This window comes from Zalophus californianus, chromosome 8 (genome assembly GCF_009762305.2).
Source record: "Zalophus californianus isolate mZalCal1 chromosome 8, mZalCal1.pri.v2, whole genome shotgun sequence".
NCBI classification, from domain to species: Eukaryota; Metazoa; Chordata; class Mammalia; order Carnivora; family Otariidae; genus Zalophus; species Zalophus californianus.
This window is the reverse complement of record NC_045602.1, coordinates 3,318,442-3,340,184: the sequence shown is the minus strand read 5'-3', so window position 1 is coordinate 3,340,184 and position 21,743 is coordinate 3,318,442. Positions and strand designations below refer to the sequence as shown.

The 21,743-nt window shown below is 39.5% G+C and overlaps 1 long non-coding RNA gene across 1 annotated transcript in view; it reads right to left on the bottom strand.

Annotated features, from left to right (window-relative positions):
• Positions 1 to 2,074: 2,074 nt before the first annotated feature.
• LOC113938346 overlaps positions 2,075 to 21,743 on the bottom strand; it is a 103,942-nt gene continuing 84,273 nt past the window's right edge. Inside the window, exon 3 of the long non-coding RNA XR_003524884.1 lies at positions 2,075 to 2,559. This is a non-coding gene — a long non-coding RNA (uncharacterized LOC113938346). The remainder of the gene's footprint in view (positions 2,560 to 21,743) is intronic.

The following is a 21,743-nucleotide window of genomic DNA, read 5'->3' as shown; positions in this document are numbered from 1 at the left end:
CATGCAAGAGCCCCAGGAGCACTCACCTCTGTGTCCTTCGTGGTCCAGCTGTGCCCCGAACCCCCCAGTAAATGCCCCCGTCCCAGGGTGATGGGCCAGCTCTACCCATGTCATGCAGCAAGCGTCTTCTTCCTTGGGGCAGCATTGCCTTCTCCAGGATGTTGTGCCTCAGCCCGGTCTCCCTTTTCTCCCTGTCCCTCTCCATCCCCTTCTACTTATTTTCAGAGTGAAGAACACTCTGCTAGTTAATGATTCATTGTATTCGGTTTTCACAGTTATCCCAACTGGATCTTGACTGATACCATGTTTATGGCAAGGTGTTTGATAGTAGAAAAATATTGGAAGAAAATTAAATATTCCCCAGCAGTAGACTACATCATTAACTGTCTTATACACCTGCAAAATAATGTATTTAGTGTGAGAATAAATATACCACAACTATACACATAAACATAAGTGAAACTAAAAAGTATCATGTTGATTGTAAAGAGGTCATGCAACACTGCGCAGAGTATTCGTATATATAATTTTTTAAACGGGCAAAATCAAATAATATATTATTTGGGGATATAGGTATCTTTTAACCAATATAATATCAAGGGACTCCTAAGCAGAAAATGGGTGGTAGGCTCCACCCTATGGGGGCAAGGTGATGGATGGACTCCACAGCTGGTACCAATCTTTCTGTTCCCTAAGCTCAGTACGAGCACATAGAGTTGTAATATTGTGCTTTTAAAATGTGTGTGTGTGCATACTTTTAGGTATATGTATAACATTTCATCTTTTTCTTTTAAATGTGTGTGAGTGGAGCAAGACAGCTTGCTAAGTCTAAAATCAAGAGAATATATCACAAGTTATCACAGTTCCAAAAATCAAGTTTAGATTTCCAAATCAACAGGCAAATATATTGCTACAACAGTAAGTAATAAATTAATTAGTAGATCATAATTATAAAGTTAATATATGATGACTATAAACACAAGATAAATAAAACACAATAGAATGACAAAATAGTATCAATAGATGATTAAGAAAGAAATCAATAGTGTTGGAAAATGAAAAACAATGCTAGTGATCATATCAATACAAATTGATATGAAGCAATACGTTCCTTTATCTAGTTCAGTTTTATTTTTTTTTTAAGTTTACTTATTTGAGAGAGAGAGAGAGAGCAGGGGGAGGGGGAGAGGAAGAAGCAGGCTCCCTGCCAAGCAGGGAGCCTGATGCAGGGCTCGATCCCGGGACCCTGGGATCATGAACTGAGCCAAAGGCAGACGCTTAACCGACTAAGCCACCCAGGCGCCCCTTTAGTTAAGTTTTCAGTCAATGAAATCATCCTGACAATGAGGTGGCAAGATTTTGGATTACGTTGTTTCTGTTGGAGATATATTATTACACCTTTTTCTGAATCTTATGTGACAGTGATTACTAGGAATTTTTAAAATATCCAAATCTTTGCCCCTGTAAATCCATTGCTAAAGTAATGATTTGTATGCAAACATTTAGAAATGATATGCATATTTCCCCAAACTGGAAACCTCCAAAAGTATAATGTAAATGGCTTCACCAACTGTGGTATATCTATATGAAGAAATAATACAATCGCTCAAAATGTTGATGAAAAAATATTTAATGACATGGAAAATAATTATAATACAATGCTAAGGATATAGTATTTTACCACAGACATGTATGATCACACATAAGAAAAAAAGAGAGACATTTGCCAAAATGTTGATTCCAGGTGAAGAGATCTGTGTGACACTTTTTTTCCTCAGTGATTTGTATTATCTCTAAAGCTTTTTCTGTGTTTTCCAAATGTTCTTACCTTCAGCTTTCACTATTTTAACAAGTGTGGGAGGCAAAGTACAGTAAAAAAAAAAAAAATGCCAGTGTGAATACAGTTATTTTTCTGTCAATTCTTCCTTATCTCAAACTATGGTAAAACTAATATTTTGTTCACTGTGGGTTCATAAAGACATTCGGCTCAGCAAAGGAAGCAGAGAGAGTGTGGGACTGGGGGGCCCGAGCTGCTTCCACTCACGCACTCAGGGAAAGTTTGCCCAACAGAGAAGTGTCACATCTAAAATATTTGTGGCAGAAAAATTCCTTTTACTTTCTCATTTTGCTTTCTCTTAAAACATGCCTTCATCTCTCAATCTTGGGTCCAATTCGTGCACATCCCGGAATGGAGACATCCCAGAGGGACGGTTCTGCGAGCGGGAAATCAGATCGCGGCTCACGTGTTTCGGATTCCTGCAGGTGGCTTCACGCCTGACTGGTCCTTACTGTGTTTGAAGCATGTGTTTCCAGCTTTGTGGAAAGTGGAGCAGCAGGGGCTCTGCTGTGATTGCTACCTGGGTTCCTGTTCCAATTTGAATGCTTCACAGGTCTTTTGCTTTGAAAAATGGACTCTAACATAGGTTGTGCTTCCCAGGAGTCATGGCCTGGAGAGCGGGGTTTGCTCTTCATTTTTCTTACAGAGCCAGAACTATTTCCATTGCGGCAAAGAACCTCGAGAGCCTCCCTTGTACAGTGGATCCAAATGATCAGAAGCTCCTGGGAAGACAAAAAAATAAGATCATCATCATCATCATCATCATCATCATCATCATCATCATCATCATCAAACATCCCAAGCACATGGGCTAGAGAATTGGATCTGTGCTCATCCCACTTTGGGAATCATTTTGGGAAATGTCTACCTTGTCTGATCGGCAGAAGGAGAAGCACCAGCGTTAGAGGTAGGGCTGCTGGTAGGTGGATTCCTAGCAGGAGGCACTTGCAAGTTCCTGATGCAGAAGTACCATAGATGCTGCTAGTATTGTAGATAGCTGCAGGAAGGGAGAGCTCCAGCATTCTGTCTTCAGCCACAAAAGTGAGGCAGTCTGCTGTGTGTTGGAGGGGGTGAGGATGCCCTTCCTCCGAAGCTCAGCGTGGAGCCAGCAATTCTGCACGCACAATGTCTTTTTTTTTTTTTTTTTTTTTTGCTTGAAGTAGGCAGAGAGGTTTCATTGTTGCAGGGGAGAATTCTGACTGATTAAAAAATATATATATTCGTCCAGACCATGCAGGATAGGTATGGAACCCATGGACTATTACTGTCCTAGAATTGTTTTCCCACAATTTACTCCCACAGAGCAAATTAAAGCCATCCATCCAGAAAACAGGGAAAAGAACAACAACAACAAAAATCTTTCTTTTTCTTTTCTTTTTTTTTTTTTTTGTTTTCTTTTCTCTTCTTTTCTTTTCTTCTTAAACTAGGGTCACAAATTCAGAGGTCCATTAATAGAAAAGGTGAGCACTCAGGGCAGGCCAAATACTGGAGACAAACCTCCGTAAACCATACCACACGGGAAATAGTGTTTCTGTAGAAGCGTCTGGGTTCCGCCAACACAGTCAAGAAGCTGGTGTGTCCTCTCCTGCTTCAGTGAACAGCAGAGCTTTCCAAATCTGTTTCAAGGTCAGGGAAGGGGCTGAGTACACCCAGAGGCAGGACTCACGCTGGCTCTGTGTGCAAGTCCTGATGCCACTCTTGCCCCACTCGGTCCCGTGGCCACGGCACATGAGGCTCATTCTCAGGGAGCCCAGGAGCCCTGGACGTCTCAACCCGGGCCAGGAAATGCGTATGCAAGGATACTGCTCCTCAGCCTAAACATCAATCTGCACACACTCGTGGAAGATTGATAGAATTAGCCGATGAAACTCCTAGTCCCTTCAGACATAAAAACAGAAGATGAGCAACCTGAAATTTAGAGCCAGTTTTTTGTTCGTTTGTTTGTTTTTGCCTAACTAGGCTGTGGGCAAATGGTAAGATGTCAAGCTCTAATATGTTCTATATTTAGGTTATGCGTATTCCTATAAGGACACTTTTTTTTAAAGATTTTGTTTATTTTTTGACAGAAAGAGAGACAGGGAGAGAGGGAACACCAGCAGGGAGAGTGGGAGAGGGAGAAGCGGGCTCCCCGCCGAGCGGGGCGCCCGACGCGGGGCTCGATCCCGAGCTGAAGGTAAATGCCATAACAGCCCCCTTTAAGAACATTTTTACCATGAATTTCTGTGTTTAGATTTGACTTTGGGAGTAGACACCCTTTGGGCACAAGTCGAAATAAAATCCATTTTTTTCCTTTTCCTAGCTAGCGATTCAATTCAATTTTCTAAGCCTCAGTTTTTCATCTGTGAAGTATGCGGGATGAGCCTGACCTCATTCACACGTGAAGAGCAAAGGAGACAGCCGGGATCTGGTGTCCGGTGAAAAGTAAGGGGTCAGTCAGTGCAGATGATTTCATAACCATGAGTAACTAAAATAATATACAGAGTAGGAACGTTCCTATCATTTCTGGTGTGCTCATTAGTTTATAAAGCAATTTCTACGAGGGTGGGAGTGATGTGGTAATGGTAATTTGAGGGCTTAGGAGACTTGAGTTTAAGAGAAATGTTTTAAGGGTGGCATGGAAGCAGAGGACTCGTGCCACGAGACCGCCAGCCAGAGACTATGAGGGCAAGGTAATAGCGCTCTCCTTCGGCGGACAAGTATGTCTCTGGCCTCAGTCTTTCCGGGACGAATGAGGAGCCACAGACTCTCTAGAGGGAAGCTGAGGAAAATTAGGGATATGAATGAGAAGATGTTAAATGGTCTTGCAACAGCGAATGAAGATTACCTGCTGGCCAATAGGTCACATAAAACTGTTATTTACTGCCGGTGTTAATCCCGTAGGCGCAGGTAGGAGCCAAGGCTTCTGTGTCTGACCGTGTTCTTCCCCCATAAGTAATGTGCCAGAGTAATGCATAAACTAATCTGCTTAGAATTTACACAGTTACAAAAAAGATCTGAACCTGTTTAGACGCTTTTATTAACTTTTAAATAAAGTTGATTTCTCCTTTCTTACATCAGTCCAGAGACTGGAGGCAATAAATGACTCTTGGATTCTCCTGTTCATTAGTCCATCTTGTCACATTTATCTCAAAGGGGGGGGGGGGAATTAGAAAGATAGATAAATGGGGGAAAAAATGACTTCCTCGGGCAATTTTAAGGGAGGAAAGTTGATTGAGAATTATCCTAATTATCTTCCTGACTACATTGTGTACTCTGTAGGTGGGTGATTGAAGGCGTAACTACTTCAGACTAATGAGACTGAAATGTAATTTTTCTTCCCCTAAGTTCACTAGGTATTTTTCATACTTTGGTGTTGGACCGTCAGAGAGCAAACGACATGCTACAGAAGTCCACTGACTTCTGTCCTTCCAACAGATTTGTCCGTGTACATCGCAGACAGGTAAACACTCGGTTACACTGGGTTTGGTCTACACTGAAACTGCATTGCGGTTTGGCTTGGTTTAGAGAACAATATCTATGTCCTGTCTGAATTGCTTTTCTGTTTCTGCCTCTGGAGATGTTTCCTGCACTAAATCCAGAGAGATTAATCACTGTTCATTGCATTTGTGAGAGAAATATCAGAGTAGGGCACCCCAACTAAACACACACACGTGTTTAAAGTAAGGAAACAAAAAGAAGCTGTGTATTTTCTAATGCAGGATCTCAGGAAGGGTTATGTGAGATTCCAATACAGAAGAAAGGCACCGTAATTACACAGTGAGCACATCCCCCCCAACAAACACCCATGCCCTCATCAGTCACTCTCTGCTCCTGGAAGATTGTTGTCGTTTGTGTGTAAACCACGTGTGACTAAATCTTCTAGATCACTTGAAACAGAAGATTTCAGTGAGCAGGGTTTTACTTTTGCTCACTCACTCACTCGGTCATCATTCGTTCACTCAGTCAAATGAGGATAGTGTCCTGTATGCACCAAGTAATTTGCATAGTCGATTATTAATTCAGGCCCATCCCTACCTATTCGGAAGAATTCTATAGAACATGATGTGCTCAACAATAATAAAAATACAATCATCTTGTTAGGTATTTCGGATGACATACCTATTGATCTATGTACCTGAATCAAATACTTGATTCAGATGAAGAATGATCTTCTCTGGGTGGGACGGGAAAGGACAGGAATTCCTGGCAGGAGAACTGGAATCTCCCTGCAGAACCCAGCTCAGTGGAGCGCATGAGGACGGAAGGATGTTGTTAGTCTGGGTCCGAAATTCTTTTTCTCAGAACTCTTCTATCTAATAATAACATATGTGTTTATTCATTTCATGCATGTTTAATAATCATAATTAAAATGTGTTTATTCAGGACATTAGCATTTGGGAGAGTAATATTCTAGTGCTTCTTCAAATACATAGAATTTTTCAAAATTAAAATTGTATTTAATGAATAACAACACTAATTTTGATCCTCTCTTCTGAGGATCAAACTGAACCATGTGCTCAAGCCAGCCCCCCAGTGGCTTAGTAACGAAAACCTTATGGGCACAGAGCAGACTATTGGCTGGTTGAGCCAAGGGCATCCCAGCCCCCTTGTTTCTGAGGTCCCAAACACAAGCCCAGTGAAAGCTGACTTGCATTCCCTCGGCTCCATCTCTGTGCCTAGTGATGCCCATATAGGGGGATATTTAGTGGCAGTGGTGGAGATAGGGTCACAGAGCTTTGATTTGCTAACTAAATCCTCAAAATAGACAAATCATTTCCTTCCCCTTCTCTTCTTCCTAGGTTGAATTTTAACACGGCATCAAGATCAGCTACCACATTTTCTAATCACGACAGAAAAGTTAAGAGAATTGAAAAGACGCCTATTCTGCAACCACAAACCTGGTAGCTGTCTGCATACCTCCAGCATCCTCACTTTGTGAGAAATATAAACTTATTTTTATTTAAGCCATGCTAGGTTGCGTTTTCTGTCCCTTGAAGACAAACACATTATTAATCAACACTCGTTCTTCATTTGTAAGAATTAGCTTCATTATTAGTAATATATTAGTCCATTATACTAAATTTATGTACAACAGAGGAAAGTGTGTATTCCGTACTGACCCGTTGCCACATTCTGTCTGAATGCAAACCTGAGGTCCTTACTCCCACTGGTGTTCCTACCGGAAACCTCTTAGCTGAACTGTTTCCTAGCCTACACGTCTCTTGGCCCATCTCCCCCTTTCTCCCCCTTCTTAAGTACATGACAGTCTCTTCCAGTTCATTTCCGGGTATTTTGCAGACAGTGACTTAGCCTGGATCACTCGCGTCCCTATCGCAACTCTGCATATGTACTGCCTCTCCTGTCCTGATTATTAAATCAATGGCAGTGATGGTCTTTCTCTTTGGAAGAAAAGCAACATCAAGAGTTGAAGCTGGATTTTATTGCTTTTATTCATGCTCCAAATAATTTCTCTAAATCTGTATCAGAGCATGCAATGGTACCCAGCCTGCCTCTTTTCCTCTGCTAAATTCTACCCACATTTACTCTGTGCTAAGCAATGGGAGTTACAGCAATGGAAGTTACATAGTCCCTACCTTTTGAGGGCCTGGTAGCAATTAAAGTTTAGATTGATAGGGACTGATAAATGCTAAGCCACTTTTGACATTATTAACAAATTCATCCTTTCTCAGTAAATTGTGAGATAATTGTGACAAGCAATCTGTTCCCTTACTCATGATTGCATTCTTGAGATGAGAGAACTCAAAGAGCTTGTTTTATAAAACTTAAGTACAAATTTTAAAGTAGGATACATATTAGTCAATCCTATCGATCATTTTTATGTCATTTCTACATCATCATCTATAGGCACAAGGATATTGAATTGAATTAACAAAAGGGGTCCATTGAAATCCTTGGCTTTATTCTCAAAATACAGGTTGAGAAAGCTATGTGTTCAGCTTTATTCCTGGCAGTGAGGAGAAATGGAGGAGACAGGTAGGGTGGGGGTCCTATTTTCCCCAGCTTTCAATCTTTTGGGGGAAGATGGGTTACATATTAGGCATCTCTTCTATCTCTGAGGACACTTAGTTATTGGATAACAAGGGTCTAATGTCTAACTTAAACCAGAGATCTGCTGAAATGCTACATTGCAGATAACATAACTTGATTGGAAGAAAAGACAATCACAATACAGATTAAGCTGTACTGGAAGAGCTGGTTATATATTCATCCATTCACTCACCCATTCAGCCTTTAACGGGATGATGGGTGGGACTATTCTTGTCCATGGGTTGTGCTAAAGATACAAAAGAGAGAGAAAAAAGATGCCAAGTAGTAACTCCAAATTTTGTATGAGTGCTGCCATGGAGCTTAACATCATGTTCAAGCTGTGTGGAGCACTGGGGTAGGAGAGGTCCACAGTCATCCGCCTCAGTGGTAATTACTGGACCCCATGCTGGGAAAGTGTGAAGCTGTTTTTCTTCTCTTCAAAGCCAGCGGAGAAGGACCCAGAGAGACTCACTCTTAATGATTGGAGGAAAGGCAGACGGAGTTCTCAGAAGAGATGAGCACATATTCCCTGGAGATAGGAGGTGGGTGCGAGTCTAGGACAACTCTTTACTTTGATTCACAGCCTACAAAGGCAGAGGTGCTCATGCAGTAAGGATCGTCGTCAAGTGTCTCTGAGCAAAAGATGGGGTCACTCTGTCTTCATTCTTGCCCCCTGAAGCCTTTGGAGAGTGTTGAAGGGGGCTCTGAATTTTTATTTTTTGCTTCCACAGGAAAACCCGTCGAGATTAATGGAGGGGCAAGATATACGGCCCAGCAAATACAGTCCCCATGTCTGAAGAGAAGATGGGAGTGTGCACCAGGAGTGAGGCCAATGAGTGATCTAACTCCATACCTGAGACAGTCCTCGGTAAAGGATGCGAACAACGTGAAGATAACGAACGCCACAAGAAGCCACACATCACCCACACAGAAATCAGCGCGCGCCAGAGGCCACATACAGGACAAGGACTGTATCTGAGTCGTTCCTTTCCCAGTGTTTGGCTAGACACATAAAGAGGTATCTCCTCCCCTCTTCCCCTTTCCTCCAAATGTTGGCATTGCTAGGGAAGATGAGGTGGTGTCTCAAAGTGAGTTACCTCTCCTCCACCTCCAGGCTGCTGAGGTGACAGCAATGCCTACACTGGAGTATAAGGTAAAATCAGGCAGAGATTAAATTTTTTAAAGCCTTCAGAAATAAACATGGGTTCAGAGATCCTGCCTCATTATAACTCCAGCATCAGAAAAACCCACACAATGTGGAAAAATTGAAAGTTGTGATTAGAAAAAGGAATAAATATATAATCACAAGATTATTATGAACAATCCACAAGTATTCTGAGTACCTGCTATATGCAAATCCTGGTCTAAGTGTAAAAAGATAAAATTCCCAAGTTCTTATCTTCTGAAGTCTCTAATCTAGGGAGGCAGATAGTCAATTGCAATACAGCTTGATAAGTACCCTGACACACAAAGTGGTGGTACAGCAATAGGAAGAGATTGCTCAGCCAACATTGGACAATATGTCTGTGGGGTGGGAAGTTGGTAGGAGCAGAGATAAAATTAGGGGGGTTATAAGAAAGCATTCCTATTGGAGGGACACCTGGTCCAAGTTTGGGAACAGACTGTGTTGGGTCACTTTTCCAAGAAAGAAGGGACAGGGCCCAACATAAGAAGGGGCATGGTGGCTAATGTGCAGAGCATCTCAGAGGATTGCATATGGTTCTTTATATGCTGAGTGCTCTCTGGGGCATGCATGGTCTATGTGTGAAAGAGTCAGGAGCCGAGAAGAAAGAAGAGATCCTGCTCAGAGAAATGTAAGCAGAGGCCATGGTTTTAAGACTGTGCCTTGCGAATCTTAAACACTGAAAGATTCTTCATTGCTAATATCAATTCACAGAAGCAGGAAAGCTGATCAGAAGTGATAATAATGACTAAGTAACAAATGTGTGTCAGATTTACTCTGAACATCGGGGATCCATGTCTTGAGTAATTAACTGACCCTCTATGTGAAGACATCTGCAAGGATTAAGTAACATTTTTAAATATATAAATAGGACTGGGCAGTCCTCATTCTAATGTAGTCATTTCACTAATGTGGTAAGTGCTAATGTTGAGTTAATTAAAGTAATTTCCCATAATTGTTTGCTACTAAAAACAAGCATCTGATAATACTAGAGTAACACCTAGTGATGCCCTAAGAAATACCGCTACATTAACATCTGTCCTTGGATCAGTCACCTAGGAGAGGCCCAATTAAAGAATGAATTGTCACTGGGATGAATATTTCCCCAAGAAAAGGAATGTGCCAAAGCAGTTTTGGTTAATTTTTAGAGATGTTTGAAATGGTCTGTATATTTTCTTGTTGGTATCCCCCCAAATACTTTTCTAATTGTTCGACACTTATTCAGTAAATATCTAGGCAGACCCATCAGTATATCTGGATACTGTGAGAGGGATAAAAGGCAATGTATAGAATGGTGCTTATACTCAAGAGCTTTACAGTATACCAAGGGAAGCACAGCTAACCAGACAAAACTGTTGTCTTAGATTGGAAGGTAGCACGGCATTGCCCCAGAATGAAGGGACCAGATAACAGGTGCTAGAAATGGTTGCTCAATTCTTCTTGGAAAACTTTACCCTTCCTCTCCCGGCAACAATGACAGACCTCCTCACTATCACACATCTGACAAGTCCATAAACCCCAGTCATTTTCTTCCAACACCCTTTGATCTCAGCTTCTTTAAAAATAATATACACTAGGTATTTTCTGATGATGTAATAATGAAGTATGAAATGTATCACTGCAGAAATTTGATTGCCATAATTTGAGCTCTTCTCATCTTCACTCACTTGGTCATCTTTTATTCATAAGGGACTAGTTGCTATAGTGTTAGGTGATCAATCTTGACAATGATTTGCTAGAACTAATCAATCAAATCTAAGAATGTTAATAGGATGCTACGTCTGAAATACCAGTTAACAAAATAATGTCCATAATGTCTACTAGTAATTCTAGAGTTAAAGAAAATATATTTTTTTCTCTAACTCTGCATTTTTAATTTATCCCACTCTCTGCCCTCTGATATACATGCTCCTTCCTAACAGTTGAAAGTGCTAAAGTAAAAAATAAAAACTGGCTCACAGAGTGTCAGATTCATCAGCCTGCATGAGCATCAACACCAGACCCTCCTCCTACCTGACGTTATTTGCACAGGTATATTCCACAGTGGTCGGTTGAAGATAATAAAATATTATAATGCTGCATTATTTCTTGAGTGAAATATTTGATATCTATCAAATAATACATACTACATATATATGTGTTATGAGGCAGAATATTTAAAAATAACATGACATTTATAATTTTAAATATAGCACAATATTACCAAATACAAAATTCTATTTATGAGGAAAATAGAAACCAAGACCAAAATAAGAGACAGATCCTGAAGTGGGTTTGCTTGCTCGCTAAATGTATCATTTTTCCACCACAGGGGGAAAAAAAGAAAAACAGTTTTGCCACAAATTTCTTACTTATTCTAATTATTATTTCTATTCATTAGCATGACCTAATTAGTCTTAAACATTTATTGTTAAAATTTGTAAGTACTCAATGATCAAAATGCAAATTAACAAATGTGAATAATTCTAGCACTTTTATCATTTCCCAAAATAAGGTGATCTTTTTTTAATGCTCAAGGAAAATGTTGTAAAAACTGATATCACAAACATGGACTCAGATTTTGGAGAAAGTATTTTCTTTCGTTGCAAAGTGCAGACTTGTGAGCTGGAGGCGATATAGCGCTTCAAGGATACAACTCATTTTGTAATAAGTTATGCTGGGACCTCAGAAGCATAGGCATTACATCCCATCAGGAAGTAACCCTCTACTTCCAGATGATCAGAGTACTTGGTTTAGGATCTCCAAGAATTTGAATTAAGGGTAAGGTTAGGGGTCAGGAAATAAGCTGTCTTGAGCTGGAGCGCCAAGACAGAGATAATGATGGCCAAGAGCATGCGTGGAGGAGTCAGCTGGGTGTGAGGGAGCCAGACTCTTGTTCTTCTATTTCTAGATTAATAGAGATGTCACTGTTACCTCACAAGTTGTCTCTAAGCTTGAGGAGATAAGGTAGGTAAAGTGCTTAAGTGCCCCAGCACTAGGTACGTGAAGGTTTTGACCGGTGGTTCTGGACACCTATGTGGTATACTATAGCCTGGACCAACCAGGCAGAGGCCATTAGGAAATCTGTACAGTGAGGGACCATGGCATCATGTGTGTCTCTTGATCAGCAGACCACACTTGCTAATCTAGAATGCTGCAAAGATGGCAGGGTTTGGACCCTTGACGTTGAATGTGATTGTTTCCCTGCAACTAGGTCATGAGTTGCTTGTGGGTATAACACCTATTTTAAGACTTTTTACTAAGACTGGACACGATATATACAGGACACGTGGCGCAGGGCCTAGCATTCGGTGCCTGTGCAGTTGGATCCAGCTGTTGGCATTGATAGCAGAATATATTTGGGACTGGCCTGGCCCAGCATCCACTTGCAAAGTACATGCACCCACAACTGAGGCGGTTTGACAAAAGAAGAACCCATAGTAAAATTACATGTTCCACCACAAATCCTTCCCAAATGGTAGCAGTCAACCTGAATTGTTATTACCAAAGATATCACACCCTGATTTTGGTAGCAATACTCACAGAGCAAAGCCCACACATTTATGTCCTGGAACTCAAAGTCAGCGTTCAACAGCACAAGTGACTGACCAGATTACTAATGCAACTTTGAGAACTGGACCGAACACAGTACAGACAGAATGACAGGTGGAAGCCAACATTGAAGAAAAGATGAGAAGAGACTCAGCGGAGAGGTGACCATGACACGGAGCGTACAACATGGTCAGGATAAAAGCCAACTGCCAAGTGACCGAACACCAGATCATATCTGAACATCTGCAGACGACCTTCAGAGGAAATGGGAGCCAAACCAATGTGGTGACAGGAAGAGGGAAAGACTGTGTAGCCAGGTGCAAATGTCGGGGGAGGACAAGGCACAGTGCCACTCCTACACTCATCCCCGATGGGCTCATTCAACAATTAAACTAACATGTGCATTTTGTGTTCAGACCCAACTGCTTGGCACAACTCTTATTGTCAAAAGTAGTTCTCATCCTGAATTCCCTTCCTGAGAAGACTGGGCTAGTAATGCCTAAATTAGTTTAATTGTGGGGGTTAAATGCAAGGCCACTGACATGTAGCAAAGCCCACGAATGCTTTACATAACTTTAAAGGCAGTTGATAAACACCAAAATGGGGAAGAAAAGATGTGTTTTCTCTATGCCCAAACAACCAAATCTGTATAGACTAAAATACTCCAGTATTTCTGAAAAAAACTGTGGCTTTATCAATAAGAACAGCCAATGTCTTTCTTGTCCTACTTATAAGGAATATGTGGAAATGAGTGAAATGCTGATCTTCAAACTTTTGAAGAAATTTTAATTGGCAATTCATAGTCACACATTATTGTAAACATAAGGAAATGTCAATGTAATTTTCAAGCAAGTAAATCCAGAGGCCACAGTTTACACTTTCATCCTAAAATTCTAATTTATGAAAATATTTTCTGTTATCAATTTTAAATATTTTGTGAAAACACATTCTTACTACCTTGACATAGTGAGTTCATTTCTCTATTTCTCTCCAATACTTATGCAACATAGATACATGCTTTTACCTACTAACTGTAAAATGTGCATATCTTTTTCTGCTTTTCTTCTATAGTTTAACTTCATATTTCTTTGAATCATTAACAAACAAGACAAATTCAGAGGGTGACTTAAGAGAGTTACCAGAATACAGATTTCTTAGGAGGATCCTAAGCTGACTTCCTCCCATGTATACAAACTAGAAAACACCCACCTCAGCGTAAATAGCCCAGAAAAATGACCTGAAGACTGGCAGAAGAGACTCTCCACAGCTAAGTGTAAAAAAGAGTCCACATCAGAGGAAATAGAAAAGGCAGAGACACGGTCAGGTGCTAACAGACCCATGGAACTGTTCGCAGGAGGGAAGGACACTGGGGGTACAAAGAGAGGAAAGAAACAGACCCCCCCGGACCAGGAACCCCAGGCCTGGGGAACCCACAAGGGAAGACAGATCTCCATAACTTTTGGCTTTGGAAACCAGAGAAGTTTAATTTCACAAGTTCTATAGTCAGTGGGACTTAACACCTAGAACTTTACAAATCAGTGGGCTCAGCCCTGGGAGAGCCAGAAGGATAAGAAGAAACAGATTCCCTGCCCTTAAAGGACTGCACAACAAACAGCCCTGTAGACATACAGCAGAGAAGCAGCAGTTTAAAAAAATGCCTAAGGTATATGGGAGGGAGATTTGTTTATTAATCTCAGAGCATGCTGGAGGGGCAGATCTTTAGGAGACTTCTCCAGAAATAAAGAAGCTGGCAGGTGCCATTTCCCTTCTCCACCCCCAGCCTAGACACGTGGACAGCTGCAGGAACGAGCATAGCAAAACACTCTCCACCTAGCTTGCTAATAGCACCCTCACTCCTGAGTGTTTCAGTGGGTTTGCTCCCTCCAACCCACCAGCCTCAGTGGGAATTTTCCCAGGCAGCAGTGCCCTCCAGGCACAGTTCTTGCTCACATTGTGTGTTCCCACCTTGGACTCACTCCTTCCAGGCCTGCAACAGTTTTCTAAAGCATCCCCAAGTTCACTCCCATAGCAGATCTACACAAACCTTGCAAACAGCATGCTCCACTCCAATATTATCCTATGGACCTGGCCCCTTGAATATGCCACCCAAAGCAGTGCCATGAACCTGGAAGTGTGCAAGTAGTCCTGACCAACACCAGGAACACTCCCAAGTGACTCCTGCCCTGGAGAGAGGGGAAAATAAGCACACACGCCGGTCCAACTTTGGTCCCAGAAGTGAGCTGGCGACAGACATCTGGTCTGACTACAGGCCCTGCCCACCAGTTGAAAGCTTCTTGAGGAACAACACAGGGAAAGAACGCTGAAGTTCTGTGCTACTGCTTCTCTGGCAAATGCCTGGTCTGACTCAATTCAAACCCCAAGAGGCCCCAAACTGGCTTACTAACAACACAGAGACCAAACCCTGCCTACAACAGGCAAAGAGAACAATTGCAGATGGCTGGACTGAAGGCAAAAGTGGCTCAGCCCCAACAGTAGGGTGTAAGCAACACACATAGGAGATACCCTTAAAGTGCCAGACTCTGGTGAACAGAGGACATGGTACTGCAGGGCACTATAGGACTTCTTCTTCATAAGGCCACTACTTTCAAGAGCAGGACAGGTAGCTGACGTTCGTGACACACAGAAGCAAACACAGAGAGTTACACAAAAGGAGGAGACAGAGGAATATGTCCTAAATGAAAGAACAGGACCAAATCACAGCACAAAAGCTAAACAAAACTGAGATAAATACTATGCCTGATAGAGAATTTAAAGTAATGGTCATGAAGTACTCACTGGACTTGAGAAAAAAAATTGAGGACCTCATTGAGCCCCTCAACAAAGAGACAGAAAATGTAAAAAAGTACCATTTAGAGATGAAGAACTCAATAATTGAAATTAAAAATTCACTAGATGGAATAAATAGTAGACTAGAGGAAGAAGAATGGATCAGTGACCAGTCAGTCAGAGTAATGGAAAGCAATCAAGGTGAACAGGAGAGAGAAAAACTAATAAAAAATGAAAATAGGCTCAGTGACATCATCAAGTGTAATAACATTTGCATTCTAGGGATCCCCGAAGGAGAGGAGAGAGAAAAGGGGGCAGAAATTTTATTTGAAGCAAATATAGCTGAAAACTTCCTGAATCAGAGGAAAGAAACAGAAATCTATATGTAGAAGACACAGACAGTCCCCAACAAAATCAACCGATTGACATCCATATGAGGACACATAGCAGTTAAAATGGCAAAAAGTAGTGATAAAGAGAGAATTTTAAAAGGAGCAAGAGAAAACAAAATAGTTACATACAAAGGAAACCTCATAAGGCTATCAGCTGATTTTTCAGCAGAAGCTTTGTAGGCCAGAGGGAGTGGCATGATACATTTAAAGTGCTGAAAGAAAAAACCCTGCAACTAAGAATACTTTACCCAGCAAGGCTATCATTCAGAATATGAGTGATAAAGAGTTTCCCAGACAAACAACAGTTAAAGGAATTCATGACAACTAAATCAGCCCTGCAAGAAATGTTAAAGGGGACTCTCTGAGTGAAGAGGAAAGATCATAAGCAATAATAAGAAAAGTAGGAAGCACAAAAGCAGTAAAATTAAGTATATCTATAAAAATCAGTCAAGAGATTCAAAAATAAGAGGATGTAAAGGATAACACTAGATACCCAAAATATGCAGCAGATGTGGAGAGGAATAAAGAACAGGTTCAAACTTAAGCAAGCATCAACTTAATAGAGACTGCTATCTTCAGAAGATGTTATACACAAACCTAATGGTAGCCACGGATCAAAAACAAAATGCAAAAAATAAAGAGCAAGGAATACAAGTATATTACTAACAAAAGCAACAAAGCATGACAGAAAAAAAGCAAGAGAAGAAAGGATCAGAGAAGAACTACAAAACAACCATAAAACAAGTAACAAAATGGCATTAAGTACATACTTACCAATAATTACTTTGAATGCAAATGGACTTAACATCCCAGTCCAAGGACACAGTGTGAGGGAATGGATAAAAAAAAGCAAAACTCATCTATATGTTGCCTACAACAGACTCATTTCAGACATAAAGATATGTGCAGATTGAAAGCGAAGGGATGGAAATGCTTCTATATGCTAATGAAAGTGAAAAGAAAGCCAGGGTAGCAATGCTTTAAATTGGACAAAATAAACTTTAAAACAAAAAGTGCAACAAGACACAAAGAAGGACACTACATAATCATAAAGGGAACAATCCAACACTAAGATATAACAATTGTAAGTATTTATGCACCCAACACGGGAATACCAGACACATAAAGCAGCTGATAACAAACACAAATGAATAGATAATAATACAATTATAGTAGGGGACTTTAGCATCCTAGTTGCATCAATGGACAGATCACCCAAATGGAAAATCAACAAGAAAATAATGATTTTGAATAACACATTGGACCAGATGGATCTAACAGATATATTCGAAACATCCCATCCTAAAATAGCAGAACGCACATTCTTTTTAAGTGCACATGGAACATTCTCCAGAATCAATCATATATCAGCCACAAAACAAGTCTCAACAAATTCAAAAACACTGAAGTCATACCATGCATATTTTCCACAACACTAGGAAATTAGAAATCAACCACAAGAAAAACATCTGGAAAGAACACAAAGACATGAAGGTTAAATAACATACTCCTAAACAGTGAATGGGTCAACCAAGAAATCAGAAGAAATAAAAAAAATACAGGGAGACAAATGAAAATGAAAACACAGCAGTCCAAAATGTTTGGGATGCAGCAAAAACTGTTCTAAGAAGGAAGTTTATAGCAGTACAGCCCTAGCTCAAGAAGCAAGAAAAATCTCAAATAAACAAGCTGACCTTACACCTAAAGGAGGTAGAAAAAGAAGAACAAACACAACCCAAAAGCAGCAGAAGAAAGGAAATAATAAAGAGTAGAACCAAAATAAATGAAATAGAAACCAAAAGAAATAATGAACAGATCAATAAAACCAGAAGCTGGTTCTTTGAAAAGATCAACAAAATTGATAAACCTTTAGTCAGATTCATTTAAAAAAAAAAGAGAGGACTCAAATAAACAAAATCAGAAAGGAAAAAGGAGAAATCACAACTAACACCACAGAAATGCAAAGGATGATAAGAGAATATTATGAAATATATGCCAACAAATTAGACAACAGAAGAAATGGAAAAATTCCTAGAAATATATAAAAAGGAAGGAAAGTTTCTAAGTTCATTCTGTGAGGCCAGCATTACCCTAATACAAAAACCAACAAAAGATACTATAAAAAAAAAAAAAGAGAACTGCAGGCCAGCATCTCTCCTGAACAAAGATACAAAAATTCTCAACAAAATATTAACAAACTGAGTCCAACAACACATTAATAAGAGTCATTCATCACAAGTAAGTGGCATTTATTCCTGGGATGCAAGGGTGGTTCAGTATTCACAAATCAAACAATGTGATACATCACATCAACAAGAAAAAGAATAAAAACCATGTGGCCATTTCAATAGATGCAGACAAAGCATTTGATAAAGTACAACATCAATGCATGATAAAATCCCTCAACAATGTAGGTTCAGAGGGAACATATTTCAACATAATAAAGGTCATATATGAAAAACTCAGTTAACATCATACTCAACGGTGAAAAACTGAGGGCTTTTCTCTAAGATCAGGATCAAGACAAGGATGTCCACTCTCACCACTTTTATTCAACATGGTACTGGAAGTCCTAGCCACAACAATCAAACAAAAAGAAATAAAAGGCATCCAAACTGGTAAGGAAGAAGTAAAACTTTCACTATTTGCAGATAACATGATACCATATATAGAAAGCCCCAAAAACTCCACCAAAAAACTACTAGAACTGATAAATATGTTTAGTAAGATCATGGTATACAAAATCAATGTACAGAATCTGTTGCATTTCTATACACTAATAATGAATCCACAGAAAGAGAAATTAAGAAAATAATCCCACTTACAATTACACCAAATACAATAAGATACCTACAAATAAGCCTAACCAAAGAAACGAAAGACTTGTAGTTTGAAAACTAAAACACTGATGAAAGAAATAGATGACAACACAAACAAATGGAAAGATATTCCATGTTCATGAATTGGAAGAGCAAATATTGTCTAAATGTCCATACTACCCAAAGCAATCTATAGTTCCAATGCAATTCTTATCAAAACACCAGCAACATTTTTCACAGAACTATAACAAATAATCCTAAAGTTGGTATGGAGCCACAAAAGACCCCAAATAGCCAAAGCCATCTTATAAAAGACGAGCCAACTGGAGGTACCACAATCCCAGATTTCAAGATATACTACAAAGCTGTCATCATCAAGAAAGTATGGTACTGGCACAAAAATAGGCACACAGATCAATGGAACAGAATAGAAAACCCAGAAATAAGCCCACAATTATATGGCCAATTAATCCTCAACAAAGGAGGCAAGAATATGCCTTGGGGAAAAGACAGTCTTCTCAATAAATGGGCTGCAAAACCTGGAGAGCTACATGCAAAAAAAAAAAAAAAGAAAGAAAGAAAGAAAGAAAGAAAAGAAACTGGACCATTTCTTAAGCCATACACAAAAATAAACTCAAAATGGATTGCAGACCTAAATGTGAGACCTGGAATCATACAAATCCTAGAAGAGAGTACAGACTATAACCTCTGTGACATCAGCTATAGCAACATTTTTCTAGATATGTCACCTGAGGCAAGGGAAATAAAAGTAAAAATAAACTATTGGGACTACATCAAAATAAAACTTCTGCACAGCGAGGGAAACAATCACCAGAACTGAAAGACAACCTACTGAATGGGAGAAGATATTTGCAAATGACATATCTGATAAAGGGTTAGTATCCAAAATATATAAAGAACTTACACAACACAAAAAAACCCACAAATAATCCAATTAAAACTGGACAGAAAACACTAACAGACATTTTTCCAAATAAGACATACAGATAGTGCTGTGAATTGTGCAAGACTGTTGAATCACAGATCTGTACCTCTGAAACAAATAATACATTATATGTTTAAAAAAAAAAAGAAAAGAAAAGAAGAAGATAGCAGGAAGGGGAAAATGAAGGGGGGTGGAATTGGAGGGGGAGACAAACCATGAGAGACGATGGACTCTGAGAAACAAACTGAGGGTTCTAGAGGGGAGGGGGTGGGGGGATGGGTTAGCCTGGTGATGGGTATTAAAGAGGGCACGTTCTGCGTGGAGCACTGGGTGTTATACGCAAACAATGAATCATGGAACAGTACATCAAGAACTAATGGTGTAATGTATGGTGATTAACATAACATAATAAAAAATAAAAGTATAATGAGATATCACCTCACACCTGTCAGAATGGCTAAGATCAAAATCCAAGAAACAAGTGTTGGTGAAGATATGGAGAAAAAGTAGCCCTCTGGCACTGTAGGTGAGAATGCAAACTGGTGCAGCCACTGAGGGAGAGCCCTCAAAAAACTGAAAATAGAACTACCATATAATCTAATAATTCCACCGCTGGGTATTTACTAATTCAAAGAGATACATGCACACCCATGTTTATTGTAGCAGTCTTTACAATGGCCAAATTATGGAAGCAGCCCAAGTGTCCTTCAATAGAGGAATGGGTAAAGAAGCCATAAAAAAGAAGAAAATATTGCAGTTTGCAACATGGTTGGATCTAGAAGGTATAATGCTAAGTGAAATAAGTCAGTCAGAAAAAAGACAAATACCATATGATTTTGCTCATATGTGGACTTTAGGAAACAAAACAAATGAACAAAGGGGAAAAAAAGAGATAAACCAAGAAACAGATTCTTAACTACAGAGAACATAGAGATGGTCACCGGAGAGACATGGGTGGGGGATGGGGGAAATAGGTGGTGGGGAGTAAGGAGCACACTTCTCATGATGAGCACTGAGTAATGTACAGAATTGTTGAATCGCTATATTGTATACCTGAGATTAATAGGACACTGTATGCTAACTATACTGGAATTAAAAAAAACACACACTTTTACAAACACTCTTTCTTTCATTTTCACAAAAACTGTTCATTTAAAATTCATTTAAAACTCTGTTCATTTACTGAGCTCTTACCATATGCCATAATCTGTGCTGGGTGCTTTTAGATCTGGTGTGAACCTCTCCACCTGTCCCTTCTTTAAGGGACTTTAACTCTAAAATCCCTTACTTGTTGAATTGAACAATTGTTCACCCAAGGAATCAGAATAAATACATAATTTATTTTCTACAGGGAGAAAAAAAAGGAGAATGACCAGAATAATAAACAATCTGTTTTAAAGTATGAACCAACTTTTTAAAATACCGTTTTTTCATTAACATAATACTCAGACTTATAACTATGATAGTATTTACTCGTCTTCTTGCCTTTTTTCCTTGTTATGTATATGCATTTTAATATTTTAACGAGTACGTACATGGAGTCAGGACAAATCTAAGGAAGGAAAATTAGAGGTCCTGTGCTTGACTTTTTATAGCTCCAAGGCAAACAAGGAGTGTGATATCCTGGTAGACAAGCAGTCAGACATTACAGGCCATGACCTAGCCATAAAGAGTTTTGAATGCCATCAATAAATCACTCCCTAATTAACCTTCCTGAAGAGCAGAATGCAATACAGCTGGCTAAGTTTAGGGTAAAATCACCATAAAAGAATGTGCATAATCAGAGCTGTTTGGGAAAGGATTGGTGTATTTAGCAATTTACACAGTAATAATGGCTCCAACTATCAACTACGTAGAGTTAACAATAACACTTTAAACTGTATTTGTATGGACATATACATGTATGCTATAGAAATCCACAAGCAGCTATGAAGCATTATACAAAAAACAAAACAGCAAAAACAAATATGAATTACCTCCAGGGTAATTGAAGGAGAGGTCAGGTTTTACCACATAAAAAATTCTGACCTTGGACATGTTACTTAATATATATGAACATCCGTTTCTAAGCCTTAATTGTACATGGAAATAATACCTTTCTCATATTGCTGTTTGAAAATATTAATTGAAATAATATATTAGAAAATCATTTTAAGTTCTATATCCATATTTAGTATCATTTTGTGTCATTTAAGGGATCATACATTATTTACTTATTTAA